Source organism: Girardinichthys multiradiatus, chromosome 23, assembly GCF_021462225.1.
Source record: "Girardinichthys multiradiatus isolate DD_20200921_A chromosome 23, DD_fGirMul_XY1, whole genome shotgun sequence".
Taxonomy (NCBI): domain Eukaryota; kingdom Metazoa; phylum Chordata; class Actinopteri; order Cyprinodontiformes; family Goodeidae; genus Girardinichthys; species Girardinichthys multiradiatus.
In genome coordinates, this window is record NC_061815.1 from 46,329,598 (window position 1) to 46,349,859 (window position 20,262).

Consider the following 20,262-nt stretch of genomic DNA (forward strand, 5'->3'; position numbering starts at 1 on the left):
TATTGCTGGAGTTTTTCCACTGAGTTCCCACCTCAGAGTTTTATGACTCTTTATTCAAGATTTGGAGCAATCAGCTGATAGTGTCTAAAGGGGCGTGGCCCCACCGTTTCATCAGCTGATCGCTGCAATCGAGACATCAGCACAACAGGAGGATTTCTTTCCATTTAACCCAAATTACACATTTTGTCCATAAAACTACTGGTTTGATCTTCACAGACACTAAATGCGCATATATGTTTCTTTTATTATTATTTTTAGGTAGTCATTTTTATTCCCTTTGTGTAGAATAGTGCTTGTTAGTTAGGTGAAGGTTTTTGGACCAGAATAATGGTATATCAGAATTATTTGGCTTCAATAAATCTTAATATATATAATTAAGAGAAGAGTCTGTGTTTATTTTGTGCAAGAGTGATTTATCTTTCAAAACAAGGTCGAAGTTCCCCCACCTTCGTTGAATAAACAGTGGCATATAGTGGTTTTGGTTAATAATATATCAATTATTAATGACGAATAGCTAATTGTAATTATTAAAGAGCTTTGAGCCCATAATCACAACTCCAGAGGACATCTCTGATTTCTATTTGTAAGTAATGATTTTTGGTTAAGAAATTAATTCTATTTTTTTCAAATTATAATTTTAAATTATAATTCTTGATAAATATTAATTAACCAATAATCATATTCCTTACAGGATCAAAGACATATGATTATACTCTGAAAAACGCATTGACACAAGTGTCAACACAGGGCTGAAAGATGAAATTTTGTTCATTTTTTTTTTTTTTTGATACACAAATTAAAATATATTGCAGCTGCTAGTTTTAAATACCTTGAAGCTGTTGGACAATTTCTGTTTTTCTAAAGCTTTTACATGACAAAGTTATAAAGGCCGAAGCCACAGCAGAATAATTTATTTACTTCCAGAGCAGACTTGACTTTGAACATTTTTAAATGATTTGTTTGTAGTTCAGACTTCCGTTTACTGGTTAGCTTGGAACAGCAAATACAAAAAATAAGCCACTGTCTTCTAATTCCATGTCATGTATAAAATAAATGGTGTATTTAAACAGATTTACATAAAAACACTGACCTCCCAAAGAAAAGTTACTGCAGCAAAGCACATTATGATAAATAGGTAACTCAAGAAGTGAATAAACCAGCAAGCAAATAAACAGTTAGAAAGTAAATTTAAAAAAAATAAATAAAGTAATAAAAATGAGTAGGTATTTAACTGAGTAACAGACTGAGTGATGATATGCAAGTATGTGTGGTTAAGTTATTTTTCTTTTTAGACTGAACATGCTACAAGATGTTTGGTAATCCCAAAAAGATGTACTGGTGCTTGGAGGATCTCTGAATGAGTCTCAATGATCTATGTTAGCACTTAGTCTATAAAACTAAACATCTGGAGTCAAGCTGAGAATCAGAAAAACATTGGAGGATTATAACCACTCAAGTCATTGACCAGTCGAATTTTGGTTACCTTTGCAGGTTTTTTTCAAAACTGTCTCCTTTTACTGAAATCAGATTTAGACTTATTTTACTGTCTGTCAAAAAAAAAAAAAAAGTTTAATGTGCAGTGTCTTATATATGTATAAGGTGCTGCTTTTCTTAAAAAGTAAGAGTAGTTTGCTGAATCAATTTAAAGCACCTGCTGTCTGTGACTATCATTTAAAGTGATGTTTGATTTCAGAGGTTTCTCTGCTGAGTTTTAGACTGCCTGCCAGGATTTATAGCAGATTAACTTTTGAAAGTGATTTAGATTTCAGGCTCTGCAGTCTCTATCAGGGCAGAAAAATATAACTTTTTCTCATCCTCCATTTCTCTCCCTGCAGGCTCAAATATTCTCATGATCACTAAATATTCCTGACATGCAAAACATGATTTGTTTGTGTGACCCTTGCTTGTTTGGCAGGCTGAGTGTATCAAAAGTTAATTAGAAGTTGGGATGCGAAAATAGATGATTGGCAGAAATGCAAGCATTAAAATAGGAGCCACCACACTGTATTGATATGTTGTAGTCACACACACAGCAAAGATTCCCTGTGAGGATTTGTGACATTTCTTCATCATGGTAAAGTATAACTGTTCTGCTCAGAGGATTTATTGGGGAGACATGAAACACCTGCACAGATTCAAAGCTCCACATTATTACATTTTATTCGTTTGAATTATATCTGAATTAAATCAATAACAGCCTCATAAAATAGAGGTGGGGGATGATGCATTATGTCATCACAACATGCAGCCAAGAACTTTACACAATGGCCTATCTCCTGCTTTATCTGTCATGTGGTGGGATGCAGTGCTGCAATCCGCTTGGTATTTGGAACCAAATGACTCGTGAATATCTGATGGGTAGTTTTCTCAAGGGGTCAGAGAGAAAGCTGTAGACTGCTAGTGGCTGCATCAAAGCTTCAGTATGACAGGGGACTAATGTTTGTAAATGTGGGAGAAAAGACTCAATTGGTGGATGTTCAATTATGAGTTTCAAGATTTCTAATGGCTTTTAAAACTTTATTGAATCCCTGTTGGTCATTTAAAGACAACAAAAAAGTCAAAAATATAACAAACCTGTATTATTTTACACAGAAGAGCCTTATGCTTCATTTATAGTCCGTTTTAGGATAGATTTGATGTTCAACCTGAGGTAACTTTAAAAGTAGATTTGTCTGATAAAGATTCAAAGATAAAGATAAAGTTCATCAGTGTTTATCAGTCATCATGAAACATATTTTTAATAATTTCATCATATGAAAGCCTAAAACATTTTATTTTGGTTTGATGTGACAGAACAACATAACGTAGTGCTTAATTTTATAAAGAAGAATTTGAAGTGGAAGGGCAATAATACATGAGGTCAGACATTTTACAAAAACTTTACTGTATATACCTTGTATATTTATTCAGCCCTCTCTACTCAGATACCCCTAAATGAAAACAAGTGCAACTTATTGCCTTTCGAAGTCAACTAATTCGTAAACAAAGACCACCCACGTGTAACCTAATCTCAGTATTAATCTAACTGTTCTGATTCTGACCTCAGAGGTTTGTTGGAGAACATTAGAGAACAAACAGCATTATAAACACCAAGGAACACAGCAGACAGGTTATGGAGAAGATTAAACATAGTTAGGTTATAAAACAAATATCACAACCTTTAAACATCTTGCCGACCACCAAACCCATGTCGCAGACTTAGCAAGGGGCTCTTGTCAGGTGAGACCTCAAATAAACATCTGGCCTTCATACAGACTGCTCAAACTAACACTGCAGATAACCCTTAACACACCTCCTCCCTGTGAAACATGGTGGTGGCAGCATTATGCTGCTAAACATAGATCAGTCCTAAAAAACAAAACAGTCTTCAGACTGAAGCAGAGTTTCTTCTTTCAACAGGTCAACCACTTCACATAAAGCTGAAGATAAAATGGCATAGTTTAGACCAGTGGATTTATTGGTTTCCTTTTACAAATAGTCACGTGTTAGAATGACCCGGTCAAAGGTCCTAGGCATGACCTGCACAGTGGGAGTTGGCGTTGTGGCTGGATCTGGGGGTCTCGGTGCCCTATGTCTCCCCCGTTGCCTCTTTGGCCTGGGGGCTGCTGCTCCTGTGCTTCACCACCGACCTACCTCTGCAGGCTGCCCTGGGGTGATGCCTTGTGTCTTTCTGTCTGGGGCTGCTGAGGCACTTCCGGAGCCAAGTCCACCTGTCCTTTGCTGCCCTTGGATGATGTGTGATGCAGGCCTTCTACTGTTCTCGCCACTCTAAGAACTGTGCCTGGAGGTGACAAACTCACTCACTCGCATACATACACACACCAACACACACACGTACACACGCACCAACACACAATAATGCAAATAGTTGAAGGTCATACAAACGCAGGTTACTATTAAATCAATGTGGCCTGCCAACTTTGATAATGGATCTAGTCTAAATTTATTAAAGTCAATCATGCAAGATATCCTTTTTTGTATACCAAATCTGCCCTGGAACATTTAAACAACCAACCTTTCTATATGGTATGCCTGAAATGCTGTGTTGTGGAAATGTGGAAAATGTGGAAAAAAAAGTATGTATAGACAAATCTAATTCCTACCCCAGATATACAAAAATATCGAAGCATGTAGGAAAAACATGAAATATAATAAATCATACTGTAAATCTTTCTCAAACTAATGAAAGAGTAAATAAAAAGATACATAGAAGGCATATCATTTAAAAATACAGAATAAGGGAGTGACAAAGCAGATATGGAGACACGTTTATGACTAAAAATGTGTTTCTGTCATAATTTGTACTCACATATTTTTATACAACGTGGTTACATTTGCAGATAAATGCACATAAATTAATACATTTGATTATGGTGATTATAAGAGCTCAACTGCTTCCTGTTTGGATTTGTTCAAACAGTTATAGGCATGTATAAATAACATTGGAATATCCAGCCATCTTGCTGTTCAGGAAGGAGATGGGTTCTGTGTCTCAGAGATGTGTTGTGATGCAAAATGTACATATTAAAACCCAAAACAAAAGCAAAACACCTTGTGAAGATGCTGTCTTAAGCTGGTAGAAGAGTATTATTATCTACAGTGGAATTAACTCTGGGCTAAAAAGCTAATTAGTACGGAAGAAGCCATTATTCCTAAACAGTGATGGTTCATGCATGAATGGCACCCTGGAGGAGCTCCTCCTTCTGCCTAAATGCAGAAGGTCGTCTGATATTCTGTTGTGGGAAAAAAAATCAGTACATTTGAGTTCAAAGCATGTAACCCAGCCTCAATATTCTCCATATCAAGCAGGAGCTCCCACTCCCTAATAAGTGTGCATGCATAAAAGCAAAAGAACTCTTGTGCAGGGTCAAACTGATGGATAAATTGCAATTTATTTATCCCTTGTGCTAAGCTACTTGTATGCAGGTGTATTCCTTGCATGGATGACACCCTGGGCAAGCCTCTGCTTCTGAGATCTTCAAAATTCTAGCAAAATATTGTGAGAAGCTTGTGAAAGGATACCCAAAATGTTTGACCCAAGTCACACAGTTTAAAAGCAAATTCTACCAAATACTAAGTACATGTATCTAAACGTCATTATACTGGCATTAAGAAAATTGATCTGATATTGAACTGATATAATCTCACATAATGAGAAAGAAAGGGTTATGCACATTTTTAGAAGTGTCTGCGTTTTTTCAATTAATTTTCTGGTATAGTAGACAGATAGTCAGCGTGCTTGAAATAACATGTAAATATCAGATATATGCTGCTTTTTAAAATGTGCTCTAAAGATGAGTCTGTGTTTGGGAAACAGTCAAACCAGCGTCTTCTGGCAAATTAAATCAAAAGTCTTTAATTCCTCGCTGAACAGCAGTTTTCATTCTTAAACAGTCAAAAATGTTAGCAATAGCAGCACTAGCAGGGGTCACATCTTACACTGTGCAGAAAAATGAGCTAATATACTCGTACTTGTTGTCTTCTGCTTATCCGGGACCGGGTCGCAGGGGCAGCAGACTCAGCAGAGACACCCAGACGTCCCTATCCCCAGACACCTCCTCCAGCTCCTCTGGGGGGAGCCCATGGCGTTCCCAGGCCAGCCGAGAGACATAGTCCCTCCATCGTGTCTTGGGCCTCCTCCCGGTGGGACGTGCCTGGAACACCTCCCAAGCGAGGCGTCCAGGAGCCATCCGGTATAGATGCCTGCGCCATCTCAACTGGCTCCTCTCGATGTGGCGGAGCAGCGGCTCTACACCGGGCTCCTACCGGATGGCACCCTATGGAGGAAGCTCATTTCAGCCGCTTGTATCCAGGATCTCGTTCTTTCGGTCATGACCCAAAGTTCATGGCCATAGGTGAGGGTAGGAACGTAGACCGACCGGTAAATCGAGAGCTTCGCTTTTCGGCTCAGCTTTCTCTTCCCCACAACGGACTGGCACAGCGCCCCCATTACTGTGGCAGCTGCACTGATCCGTCTGTCAATCTCCCGCTCCATTCTTTCCTCACTTGTGAACAAGACACTGAGATACTTAAACACCTCCAGTTGAGGCAGGAACTCCCCTCCAACCTGAAGAGGACAAGCCACCCTTTTCCGGTCAAGAACCATGGCCTCGAATTTGGAGGAGCTGATCCTCAACCCAGCCGCTTCACATTCGGCTGCGAACCGCCCCAGCGCATGCTGTAGGTGAGTGCCAGCAGGACCACGTCATCTGCAAAAAGAAGAGATAAAATCAGCTGGAGCACAAACCAGACCCCTTCCGGCCCTTGGTTGTGCCTAGAAATCCTGTCCATAAAAGTTCTAAACAGGACCAGTGACAAAGGGCAGCCCTGCCGGAGTCCAACATGCACCGGGAACAGGTCTGACTTAGTGCCGGCAATGCGGACCAAACTCCTGCTCCGCTTGTACAGAGACCGGATGGCCCCTAATAAAGGACCCCCAACTCCATACTCCTGGAGCACCCCCTACAGGGTATCACGAGGGACACAGTCAAATGCTTTCTCCAGGTCCACAAAACACATGTAGACCGGTTGGGCAAACTCCCACGAACCCTTGAGTACCCTGTAGAGGGTATAGAGTGTTCCACGGCCGGGACGAAATCCACACTGCTCCTCCTGAAGCCGAGGTTCAACTATCGACTCTCCTCTCCAATACCAAGGTGTAGGTCTTGCCAGGGAGGCTGAGGAGTGTGATCCCCCTATAGTTGGAACACACCCTCCGGTCACCCTTCTTGTGAAAGGGGACCACCACCCCAGTCTGCCAGTCCAGAGGTACTGTCTCCGACCGCCACGCAATGTTGAAGAGGCGTGTCAACCATGACAGCCCCACAACATCCAGAGACTTGAGGTACTCAGGGCGGATCTCATCCACCCCTGAAACCCTGCCACGGCGGAGCTTCTTAACCACCTCAGAGACTTCAGCCTGGGTGATGAAAGAGTCCAACCCCGAGTCCCCAGCCTCTGTTTCCACCAGGGAATGCGTGATGGCAGGATTGAGGAAATCCTCGAAGTACTCCTTCCACCGCCCGATCATGTCCTCAGTCGAGGTCAGCAGCTCCCCACCCCCACTGTAAACAGTGTTGGCGAAGCACTGCTTCCCCCTCCTGAGGCGGCGGATGGTTTGCCAGAGTCACTTTGAGGCCAACAGGTATTCCTTCTCCATAGCCTCACCGAACTCCTCGCAGGCCAGAGTTTTTGCCTCTGCCACCGCCCGGGCCACAGCACGCTTGGCCTCACAGTACCGCCTCAGGAGTCCCACAAGCCAACCACAGCTGATAGGACTATTTCTTCAGCTTGACAGCATCCCTTACTGGTGGTGTCCACCACCGGGTTCTGGGATTGCCGCCGCGACAGGCAATGCAGACCTTACAGCCACAGCTACGGGCAGCAGCATCAACAATAGATGCGGAGAACATGGTCCACTCGGACTCTATGTCTCCAACATCCCCCGGAATCTGGTCAAAGCTCTCACGGATATGGGAGTTGAATACATCCCTGGCCAAGGCCTCCGTCAGATGTTCCCAGCAGACCCTCACTATGCACTTGGGCCTGCCAAGTCTGTCTGGCTTTCTCCTCCTCCAGCGGATCCAACTCGTCACCAGGTGGGGATCAGTGGACAGCTCAGCCCTTCTCTTCACCCGAGTGTCCAAAACATGCGACAGAAGGTCTGATGATACAACAACAAAGTCGATCATTGACCTCCTGCCTAGGTGTCCTGGTGCCAAGTGCACTGATTGACACCCTTATGTTTGAACATGGCATTCATTATGGGCAATCCGTGACTAGCACAGAAGTCCAATAACAAAACACCACTCTGATTCAGATTGGGGAGGCCATTCCTCCCGATCACGCCTCTCCAGGTGTCACTGTCGTTTCCTACGTGGGCTTTGAAGTCCCCCAGCAGAATAATGGAGTCCCCGGGAGGGGCACAATCTAGCACTCTAGGTACTCCGCACTACCGCTCGGCCCGTAGGCCAAAATGACAGTCAGAGACCTGTCCCCAACCCGAAGGCGCAGGGATGCAACCCTCTCATCCACCGGGGTAAACCCCAACACGAGACGGCTGAGCTAGGGGGCAACAAACAAACCCATCCCAGCCCGCTGCCTCTCCCCGTGGGCCACTCCAGAGTAGAAGAGAGTCCATCCCCTCTCGAGGAGATGGGTTCCAGAGCCCACGCTGTGCGTGGAGGCGAGCCCGACTATTTCTAGTCGATATCTCTCAACCTCCCGCACAAGCTCAGGCTCCTTACCCCCAGCGAGGTGACATTCCACGTCCCTAGAGCCAGCCTAAGCATCTGGGGATCGCGCCGCCGAGGTCTCCACCTTCGTCCTCTTTGCACCAGTCCCTCATGGTTCCCCCTCCAGGTGGTGGGCCCACTGGGGGATGGGCTCACGTCTCTCGTTTGGACTTGGCCCGGCCGGGTCCCATGAGGAGTAACCCAGCCACCAGGCGATCTCCGACGAGTCCAGACCCCAGGCCTGGCTCCAGGGTGGAACCCCGGCTCCGCCGTACCGGGCGACGTCACGTGCCTCGATTTAATAGTTGTCATGAGGGGTTCTTGAACTGCTCGTTGTCTGACCCGTCACCTAGAGCCTATTTGCCATGGGAGACCCTACCAGGAGCATTTAAGCCCCAGACGACATAGCCTCTAGGATCATTCGAGCCCTCAAACCCCTCCACCAAGTTAAGGTGGCGGTTCAAGGAGGGGTGAGCTAATATATGGAATGCAAATATATCTTCTGAATATGTAGATCCCACGTAAATGAAAGGCTGCACACAAAGCAAAATCCATGTTAGCTGTCAGCAGATACAGCTGCCTGCACAGCTGGGAAGCTGCAGAGGAAGTGCTCACATTGCAAAAAAGATGCTGTATATCCTTGCACCAAAACATCTGTCAGCATGTCATTTCAAATGAATGGTGGGTAATTACAAAATGATGGTTTTGTCAGTGGGTGGCATCGAACCTCCCAACTTTGGATATGTGACAAGACTGTTCTTGTCGCCGTGTCCCTCTGAGACAGGTTGGTGCAGATAAGATGCCCTTTCAAATTCAGAATTCAGTTATGATTTACTGCAATAGTGATGTCATGATCTTTGGGAACATTTGGGAACATTTGCTTTCTTTGAGCGCTAAAGGTTTTTGCAGCACATTTGTATTTATATTTTTTTAACTTCTAGAGAAACAGTTAGGATCTGCAAATTATATATGCAGAGGACAAATGCTTTAATTAGTTCTACCTTTTAAAGCCATTTTGGCAATAATTAACATTGCACAGCTTTCATTACAATATAAAAACTGAAAAAATTCCCCAGTGTTCATTTATATTTGAATTAAACATGTAAACAAAATGTAGCAACCTGTGAACTTTTTTGCCAGTTATAGCAATTTACACTAAATGCTCTTTCTGTTTATTTTCACTATTAGAAATTCCAGTGTTTAGTGTGCAAAATCTTCTGGGAAGAAGATTTAACTGGAAGCAAAAAAATTAATGTATAAACTGAACCTTTCACTTACCAACATTTTGTTTTAACTCAATGTTTCTTTGCAGAAAAGGGTATTTGCTGCTTATTGACATTACCGAAATGTGTTTTATAACATCCAATTCAAGTTAGCTAAAACATTTGCAGCTCTAATCACACGTTTTATTGTATAATTCTTCAGGAAAAAAAAAGTCCTTAGCTGGTCAGGAAGAAATGCATTCTATGTTTCCAGCTGCTACAGCAGCTTGCAATAAACATGGGGACTGGGCAGTTATCATGAGTGCCGACAGTTACTGCGTCTGAGCAGATGAAGCAGTGCATAAGCACAGAAACTTCATCAGCACAATGTCAAAGAAGAAGAATGTAACGGTGCAAGGCAGAAAATTTAATAGGCAAGTGATCTCCAGTAGCACAGTGGTAAATTCCTACAATAGTGATTGTGTTGCTCCCAGGCTGTTGCCAAAACAAAGCAGGGAGATCAGCAATACTGTATACCCGTGATTTACTGCAGTGTGCAAAACTGAAAACTGAAAACGTGGAAAAACAAAAGCCACTTGGCCAGAGAAAAATGTTGCCATAAAAAAAAAAAAAAAAGATCTAAGCTCAACGTTTGTCTATCACAGGAGTGTGGTGATTCTTTCATTTTGGTAGTGCATACCACACCTAAGGCTGACACGTAGGATGGAGAAGAAAAGGGAGAACTCAGGTTCTTTGGCAGGGGTTCAGGGTTTCATTCCATCTAAACTAGGCAAACCTGGGGACCCTTAGGCAATACTGAAATACTGATTTAATGAAAGTGAACAAATAGGCAGATGCTCTGACGATTCTACATGTAGTTGTACTGAAAGGGGGGTTACATACTGTATTGTGGCACATTTCTGGGACTTGTTCAGACATGTTTTTTTTCTCAAAATGTCGAATTTTATTGTTTCACTTAATGTGATGTTTTGTGAGAAGTTACAAATTTTATGTTATTTTGACAAAATAGCAAAGGATGTGGATTACAACAGGAGAAGGGAGGTTTTAGTGCTCTAAATAAGACGAGGACTAGAGCTGTACTATGGTCAGAAAATGTGTGGTTTGTGATAATATTGTTGAATCTTCTGATAATGCTATAATCTACTTGTCTAGTCTATCTGTCTTCTGGAAAAACAAAATCATTACATCAATCTCAAAAACATTGTTTTATTGAAAAAATAGCTTCTGGCAGGCATCTGCTGTTTTGGCATTGAAGCAACCTGTTTACCTTCTAAGACTTTCAATGCTGCATTAAACAACAAGTGTCACAAAATACATTACAGGCATAGAGAGCCTGAATAAATACTACTTGAAGTAGCTTTTTTGTATGTTTGTTGTCATTTTTTGAAAGTAGACAGACTGGAAGTAGGGTGGAGAGAGGGGGAAGAAATGCAGCATAGGTCTCCAAGGTCGGGACTTGAACCCAGGACGGCTGGGTCAAGGACTGAGGCCCCTGTATATGGATCATGCTCTCTATCGCTATGACACGCCCGCATGGTACTTAAATAACTATTTAACAGCAGGAATATTTATCACAATAAATTTGTGATATATTGTACTTAACTAGTTTTGCCCCAGTAAAAGAGGTGGATATAATAGTTTGTGTGGTATAAGACATTTATACATTCCATGTTACCTGTATACAATCATCTACATGAAGTACTTCTTTTTTAACGTTTTCCTTTAGTTACAGTTCTGACATATAGGTACTGTTGTGCTTATGTGCTGAAGTTGGCATATAATTTGAAGCATCTGATTTGACAGCTGATAAGGGCATTTTCACTTGTTTAACTGCTGAAAGGAAGCTTTGAATCAGAGGTAAACTTCAGAGTAGTCTTTTCCACGTGAAAGAGGACTGATGGTGTTGGAACAGCCTAAACACGGCACACTGTGCGATTTTCAAAAATTGTACAAGACCTGAACATGCCACATTGTGCGAGCACGAAATAACTCCTGTAACACTGCATGAATAAAGAGGCCATACAGTTGCGACAGCACAATGCATCACACAGATCCATATCAATAAATGACCAGCAAGTTGTGGATGTTAAAACACTAATTCTTAGAGTTGGACGGTAAAAACAGAGAGAGGAGGGAATGTTGACAGTGGTAGAAATGCTTAGCGCTACACAAAGGAGACTACACAGCAAGATCTTCCCACAAAATATCAGACACTGCTTGATATTTGTCGCAGCTTGACTTCAGTGTATGTCTGTTACACTGAATGACCACAGACCACTGATTTAAGCTCACTATCAGGGATTTTTTTCCACAATGAAAGATTTGCCTATGACAGTTGCACAGTGTGATCCCGGCTTTAGGAGTTTACCTGGAAAATGGTTGTTGAACATTGTTTCCTCAATCAAAAGGCCCAGGAAAACACCTGCAAGGCTGAGAATAAATTGAGAGTTGTCTATTGAGTTTATATTTACACAAAAAATACCCCTTTTTATTTTGACTCCATGTCCTTCAGGTGGCAAAATAAATGGTACTTTTGCCAGTGTATAAGAACAATGAGTCAAGATCAGATGAAGGTAGGAAAAGTTTTTTCAAAGTCTGGAAATAATGTCACCTTTGCAAGAACTCTTGGCCCTGGACTCCTTACTCGTAAGTCTTTTCTAAGGTTTAAATTGTCTTGCATCTCAATATTTGGATGCAGAGTTAAATTTAAAATGACACATTTGTTCAGGCACCAGCCCATCAATGATCATTTCAAGCTTTTTGTGCTGATTATTGTTACAAGTCAACTTTTGGTTTGCGTTCATTCAGTGGAAAATTACTTCAGTTCTGTGCTTCAAAAAATTCATGAAGTTAACAACAATCAGCACAGCTTGGCAACTGCTCTGCAAATTACCTATAAACAATATGACAACTGTGTTCTAAATCCTCATTAACGAATTAGCAGCACGAGCCTGTTATCAGTGTGGTAATTAAAATCTTTAATTAACAACACCTGGAAGTGAGGAGAATATTTTTGTCTTCACTGCTAAAATTGAGCTGCGAATAATTTAAAGCATTCAGTAATAACTTCTTTCTAAAAAACATCCAACAAAAATTATACTGAAGCTATAGAATCAATACTACATGCTGTATCTCATTTTTAATTTATGATTTAGAGGCTATATAATGTTCCTGCTTGGTTTATAGCACATGGCCATAAGGTTGGTATTTGGAAATATGAGTCGTGTGAAATAAAGTCTTTTATAATCTGACTACATTTCTCTACTTTCTTCTTGTATAGTATACTGCATGTCAGCAGTCAATTCTGAGAGTGTGAAAATGTGTCCTGTGTTTACTGCTGGTCACTTTGTTGACACCACAAATTTGGGAAGAAGTATTTTGCCCATGCAGAGAATTGAGGCAGCCTTTTCGCAGGGTAGAGATCAGGTTTTTTTTATGCCTTGACTTCAAACACTCTATTTCCTCTTGCTGGTTTGAGAATATGGAGTAAGCGTAAAATGTTTTATTCTCCGACCAACTCCACTAACCTCTAGGCAAGTGGTGGCCCTTTTTATGAACTCACTTTACCATTTATTAACTGACTCGCTCAATACAGGTTCTGCAGAAAGAAATGTAGCACGGTTCGTTTGAGTTGTTGGAGATTTTCCAACTGTGGTGCCATCAGAAAGCAGAAAATACATAGTTTGTCCTCTGAAGGGCTGATTCATTGTCATGCACATCACAGAAGCAGATCAAGTTTCTTTGAAGCACCACAACAACAAAGTGGTCACAGGTGTTGCAATTTGTAAAACTGATTCATGAAGTGGACCTGTTACATGAATTCTGCATGAGTTCCTCATTTAGAAATGCATTACATGTGCGATCATCCTTCTCTTGCTGTGTTGTCAGAAACTGCTCCGTCTGTGAGATTGGCACCTTATGCCACTTTTCAAGAAAATGCAAGAAGCAAACAGAGGCACTATCCTTAGGGAAAAGAGTGTTTCCTGTGGTTCTGGTTCTACTTTGAAGTGGGAGGAATCCTTATCGGTACACAGTGCTGCTAGGGATGTATGAGCAAGAGTGCAGACTGTGTAAGAACCTCAATTATAGCTTTGCCAAATACAATGCTAAGGCAACGAGATGAGATGCTTGGGTAGCTCATAAACAACAGATGTTCCAGTCTTCTCCACATATCACACAGACAAACTGTAGTACTTCAAATAATTGATCTGTACACAAAAATACAGCTCTGCATGCTTAAATAGATCTGCCCAGGGGTCAGGGATGTGTCAGCTAAGCCATAGGGTGTAAAGGGATTGGGGGCAACAAAAGTAGTTTTTCTGCTGACTGCCTTCAGTGAGTTTCACAGCAATTTGAATATTTTCAACCTAGACTCTGTAGGGAATCATTGGTTAACGGGGCAAACTGGGAGCAACCAGCTCATCCCTGCAAGATGAAAAATGTTCACATACTTCTGCTGCAATCCCTTTTCTCAGCTGTACTGGTGGGCTTCATTTTGACTGGGAAAACATCCTGATGAAGATGGTAACGTTTTCCTGTGAGGACCAGCCACAGGAGCTTTCAAACATCAATAACAGCAGCAGGCATGACTGCTCATTTACTGTAAGCCTGATGGTGTTTTTTTAGTTTGAAGTTTGTAGATTCATAACTTCTAAAATTTAAATAGAAAATGGTTTTATATGTATTCAATACAGAACAAATATATTAAATGTTCACATAGCACATGAAAACAATTTAAAAATCATCACAATTCAGAAGAAATTTGATATATTTAACATGTTTCTTGCCAATGACATTCACAATCACTAATATAAAAACTTTCCCACCATTTCATATGTGCCCTGAAAATAGCTGGAGCACCCCCTCTCTTGCTCTGAGAACAGTGCACATCAGTGCAGTAACCAGGGAGCTTTTTGGTCACATTCTGCGTGGGGGGTAGGGGGGTTGTGTCCTCTTCTTGGATGTGGGGTCACTGGCATTTGGATTGGCTGAGCGGCGGTGGTAGAGCTGCTGAGCTGGATAATGTTTCTCCCTGGGCTATTGTTGCAGTGGCAGTGATGTGGTGTGTCTGTGTAGTTGCGGAGGCCTTGTGGGCGACGCCGGCTCCGAGTGCTTGCCACTGGCCGGGGACCTCTTGCTCGGTGAGTTTGTCCTATCTTGGTGTGGGGTCGGGGGTTCCGTTGTGGGTGCGGTGCGCGATGGTGGATGTCCTGTTGCACCTGAGGGCAGGGGCTGGGGCAGCATTGCGCTGGCCCTTGCCTTGCCATTGCGGTGCTCTGTGTGGTGGGGGCAGGATGCGGCGGGGGTGCTTGGAGCGGGGCTGTGTGTGGTGCTTGCGCTGTGTGGCTTCACCGGCTTTACGGGGTAGAAGCTCACTTGTGGGGGTGTCCCCATGTGCTGTAGGGAGGGTATTCATGGCGTTTGGGTTTGTGGCATGTGTTTGATATCTGTGTCCTGGTTGGAGGTGGCCCGTGGGGAAATTCATGTTGGGGTTCATTGGGGGTGGGGGGCTCATGGGGTTAGGATCGGAATTCATTGGGGGATTGGGACTATTTCTTTCTGTGGTGGCTCTGGTTGGCGGGTTAGTTTGGACCATATAGACCCCTCTTTTGTACATGGCCCCCTCTTTTTGTGTCAAGTTGGGTCTTAGGACTGCTCCTTCTCCTGGATCAGTTTAGGTCCCCCATCAAATGGTGGCCTATTTCTTTCCCCGCCACACTACCTGCCAGTGGTTGGTGTCTCTGCCCGCTGGTGTACTTGTGGTTCTTAGGGTCCGGGGCTGGGTGCTTTGGTGTGTGCTGGCTCACTCCGGGGCCTGGACACCTGGGCTCTGTCGGGCCTCTGCTTGAGGAGTGACATGTCCTGGGGTCTTGAGTTTATTGGGTCCATGGCTGGATCTGCTCGGGCGTAGACGGCTGCCGGCGTGGCCTTTTTTTTTTTTTTTTTTATATAACCGTGTCCTGTCTGGCAGAGTAGCACTCAGAATCAAGAAAAAGCCCAACAAATTTACTGTCACAAGTGGAGCATTACAGCTAACGCTTTAAATCTCTGCTTGATATTTATAAAAGAAACTTTATTTGAAACTGCTTTTGGATTGTTTCAATTGTTACGGACACAGAGATAGAAATGAAAAGTAAAAAAATATAAGAAGCACAAAAGAGGGAGATAGGGCAAAAAGGAACCACAGCAGGGCAGTCCCCTCGGTTGGCATCTGCCAACTCCTGGACAGTCTGTGGTGCAACGTGACGTTGATGGATGGAGTGAGACATGATGTCCCAGATGTGCTCAATCGGATTCAGGTCTGGGGAACGGGCGGACCAGTCCATAGCTTCAATGTCTTCATCTTGCAGGAACTGCTGACACACTCCAGCCACATGAGGTCTAGCATTGTCCTGTATTAGGAGGAACCCAGGGCCAACTGCACCAGCATATGGTCTCACAAGGGGTCTGAGGATCTCATCTCGGTACCTAATGGCAGTCAGGCTACCTCTGGCGAGCACATGGAGCGCCGTGCGGCCCTCCAAAGAAATGCCACCCCACACCATTACTGACCCACTGCCAAACCAGTCATGATGAAGGATGTTGCAGGCAGCAGATTGCTCTCCACGGTGTCTCCAGACACATCTGTCACATATGCTCAGTGTGAACCTGCTTTCATCTGTGAAGAGCACATGGCGCCAGTGGTGAATTTGCCAATCCTGGTGTTCTCTGGCAAATGCCAAGCGTCCTGCACGTGTTGGGCTGTGAGCACAACCCCCAATTGTGGAAATCGGGCCCTCATACCATCCTCATGGAGTCGGTTTCTAACCGTTTGTGCAGACACATCCACATTTGTGGCCTGCTGGAGGTCATTTTGCTGGGCTCTGGCAGTGCTCCTCCTGTTCCTCCTTGCACAAAGGCGGAGGTAATGGTCCTGCTGCTGGGTTGTTGCCCTCCTACGGCCTCCTCCACATCTCCTGGTGTACTGGCCTGTCTCCTGGTGGAGCCTCCAGGCTCTGGACACTATGCTGACAGACGCAGCAAACCTTCTTGCCACAGCTTGCATTGATGTGCCATCCTGGATGAGCTGCACTACCTGAGCCACTTGTGTAGGTTGTAGAGTCCGTCTCATGCTACCACGAGTGTGAAAGCAGCTCCAACATTCATAAGTGACAAAAACATCAGCCAGAAAGCATAGGTACTGAGAATTGGTCTGTGGTCCCCACCTGCAGAACCACTCCTTTATTGAGTGTGTCTTGCTAATTGTCAAAGATTTCCCCCTGTTGTCTATTTCATTTGTACAACAAGATGTGAAATTGATTGTCAATCAGTGTTGCTTCCTAAGATGACAATTTGATTTCACAAAAGTTTGATTTACTCTGAGTTATATTTTGTTGTTTAAGTGTGCCCTTTATTTTTTTTAGCAGTATATATTGAGCCACATTTACCACCAAATACATCTTGCATTCATAAGTACCACGCACTTTTTGGTAGAAAAGTTGTTAATGTGATTGTTTCTGCAGGTGTAGAAACAAGCAGGGTGTTATCTTATATTCTCTTCATCCTTCTTTCTTTCCTCCATTCTTTTCTCCTTCTCTCCCCTATTCCTTTTTGCCCTACCTCTCTCTCTTTCGTGCTTCTTATATTTTTTACTTTTCATTTCTGTCTCCGTGTCCGTAACAATTGAAATAATCCAAAAGCAGTTTATAATATAGTTTATTGTATAAATATCAAGCAGTGCTTTAAAGTGTTAGCTGTAATGCTCCACTTGTGAAAGAAAATCTGTTGGGCTTTCTCTTGGCAACAACAATTTTGAGCGCTACTCTGCTTAACAGCACAGTTATAAAAAAATGTTTAAGAAAAATAGAATAATTAGATATTTTGAGTTATTTCAGATTTGTTTTACACTGGTAGTGTACATACATCCTAACTAATATCTGAATACATGTCCCATAGCAAGTTGCTGAGAAACACAAATTTGCAGCAATTAATTGTGTTTGAGATCTTTGTCCTGTTGAAACACCCAGCCATGACACATTAGAACCTGACAACACCATCTCTGAAGCATGGTGGTGGTGACATCATGTTGTGGTGCTGTTTTGCTGCATGTGGTACTGGTGCATTGCACAAACTGGATAGAGTAATGAAGAAAGAGGGCTATCAGCAAGTTAATGGATTTAACCAGAAATCAACAACAAGATGGTTGAAACTTGGACACAGTTGTGTGTTTCAACAGGACATGTAATCTCAAAAACACACCAAAGCTGGTTTTGCAATGGTTAAAGCAGACTGACATTAGACTACTTGAAAGGTCTTCACCTCACCCGTTTTGTACATTTTTGTTAGAAGTCAGATTTGTGAAAATAACCAGTCAGTCAGTCATTTTCTTCCACTTATTCCAAAAAAACCCCTCAATATCAGTCTTGTCTAGTCACTATTTGAAATTGAATTTCAACCCCGGAAAAGGTAATATAACATTTATGCTGACTGTATGTAAGCTCCTCACTGTCACCAGATATGTCAACCTCCAATTAGACTCTGACTCTAGGAAGGACTACCTTATTTTTTTAAATAATCTGAATATATATTTTTTTAATTGTGGAAAACTTTTCAGATAAACTTTTTTAAGATGAGTCAGCTGTGATTTGGTAGCTAGTAAAATTAATTAAAGACAAATTCATACCTGTTATCAATTAGATTATATTTTTTTCTCTCATATTTTTTTTAACTTAACTTCTGGTCAATTTGGTGCTGTAACTTTTACTAACCAAATACAAACCAGAAAATCCACAATGTGAAGTCTTCTACTAGCTCATATGTTAGACTGGACTGGATTAGACTGGATCTGCAATTAGCCCCTTTGACCTGACAAACTGTAGGCCACTAGAACTGTTTATGTTGTGTCTTACAAGGCAACTGGAACTTGTTCTAACAGTCTACAAATAACTTTTCTAAAGCATAAATTTACTAAATGTAGCACACATTTAATTAAAGTATGCAGCATTAGTCTGCTATGCGTCTGTTTTGTTAAAGCATCACTTTTTTCTTACTGAAAGGTTTGTCCATCTCCATCCACTTAATTTTTGGTGCTGTTTGTACATATTTGATTCATATTCCTGGATACGTCCTGTTACTGTAAAGACTTTATGCATATAAGACTAAAGACTCCTGTCTGTATATTAGTTGAGTACAGGCCAGAATGCAATGTGCAACACTGTGGTTTCTCATTCTTTGTAATTTGATCTTCAAAGATAGCATCATCAGCTCACAAATATTTCCCCTTATTCTCTTTGAAAATATTTACTTCAAAGCAAAAAATTTACAGGTAAAGTGTTTAATGTATGATATCAGTAACACTTGGGCACCACAAAAACGTAATTGGCTGTTTGCATGTGTTCTCATTCAGCTGTTCTATGGTGGCTACAAAGCTGCAGGTGCAAAAAACACAAGCTTTCTGATCTCAGCTCTATAACACTGTGCTGGTATCACTTTGAAATAATACTGCTATGTGTGAGCAAATGCATAATTATGGTGAAGAGATGTAATGTAAGGACCTGCAGAAACCATCATTTAGCTGTCAGACGAGGTACAGTGTTTCAGCTGGTAAGGTTTCTCTCTTGCTTTCAGTAAGTACTTTACTGCAACTTGAGCTTACCTTCCCATTGCAGCTTAATAAGTAATGTGACTAATGCTAACAGCATGGGCTTGTCTGGTGTTGTGGTAATGTGATGGAGATTCAGACACATCAGAGAAGTTTTTTTTTCAACCCTTTCTATCTTGAAACCTTTTAAGATAACAAATCAAAATCAACCTGAGCTAATGTCTGCTGGAACAGAGGGCACACTTAGGAGTTAGACAAGGAAATAGGTAACATTGCACTTTATTTCAGTGATATTTAGTTTTAACGTTAATGTGACAAAGCAACAACTGAGGATCTAAAAAGGACAGCAGCTAAACAAAAACTATGTGGACTGAAGGCTTAACAAGAGGCAGGTGTGATAATTGGGATCTCAAGCCAGGTATGAGGAGAGCAGAGAAAAAACACAGAGGCATGACAGCTATAGAACATAATGCAAATATGCCATGGAGATTAAAAGAATGTTTCTGATCAGTTAGAGCGTGCTTAATTCCAGCTATTTGCCAAAACATGGATATTCTGGTAAGCAGCTCATTTCAGATTTTATTTGACTTGCCTTTAGATTTGCATGACTTTGTAAAACACACACCTACTTAGTGAAGATTAGTTAGTACAAAAATGAAATGTCTTTTTGTTGTTTTACTTAGTTGTTTGTATTTCTGATGGGTGAATTTATAAAAGGAAAAAAAAAAATATGACTGCCAAAATGCAGAAAGCTTAGTGCTCCTGAAAATGACTTCTGTTAGTTTATGACAGGTTTCAAATGGGACAAGTTATCTTTAAAGGAAGCTTTCAGAACCATGCTATCATGGACAAATCTTATGGCCCTTTTTTCACATTGTAAAGTCTATATTTATGACTCACAATACTTGCCAATGACATTCACAATCACTAATATAAAAACTTTCCCACTATTTCAACCTGTAAGGTTTGTTTGACTTAACCTAGTTCTCATTATTTAACTACTGACTGTTGCTGAGTTCAAAAATGTCTTTAATTTGATCTTGAAATATAAGAATGACCTTTTTATCTTGACTTCTTGCTATACAAACATTTTAATAGTATGTGGGTTTTTGAGGGACCTCATTTTATTTATTTTTATTTTCTCCACACTGGTTTTGGTTTGCTTTGTTAAAAATGAAGAATGAACAATCATAAAATTATTGGTTTTCAGGGTTTAAAACATTCA

The 20,262-nt window shown here is 41.8% G+C and overlaps 1 protein-coding gene across 3 annotated transcripts in view; it reads left to right on the top strand.

Annotated features, from left to right (window-relative positions):
* The window catches only part of fstl5 (follistatin-like 5), a 286,679-nt gene that overhangs the window by 24,228 nt on the left and 242,189 nt on the right, over window positions 1-20,262 (top strand). The window contains exon 1 of one of the 3 annotated variants that reach the window (XM_047353777.1): window positions 19,473-19,595. The exons of the other annotated variants lie outside the window; for them this stretch is intronic. The gene's annotated coding sequence lies outside the window, so the exon portion shown is untranslated. Of the gene's footprint in view, window positions 1-19,472; window positions 19,596-20,262 lie in introns of those variants that run through there. 3 annotated transcript variants of the gene reach the window in all.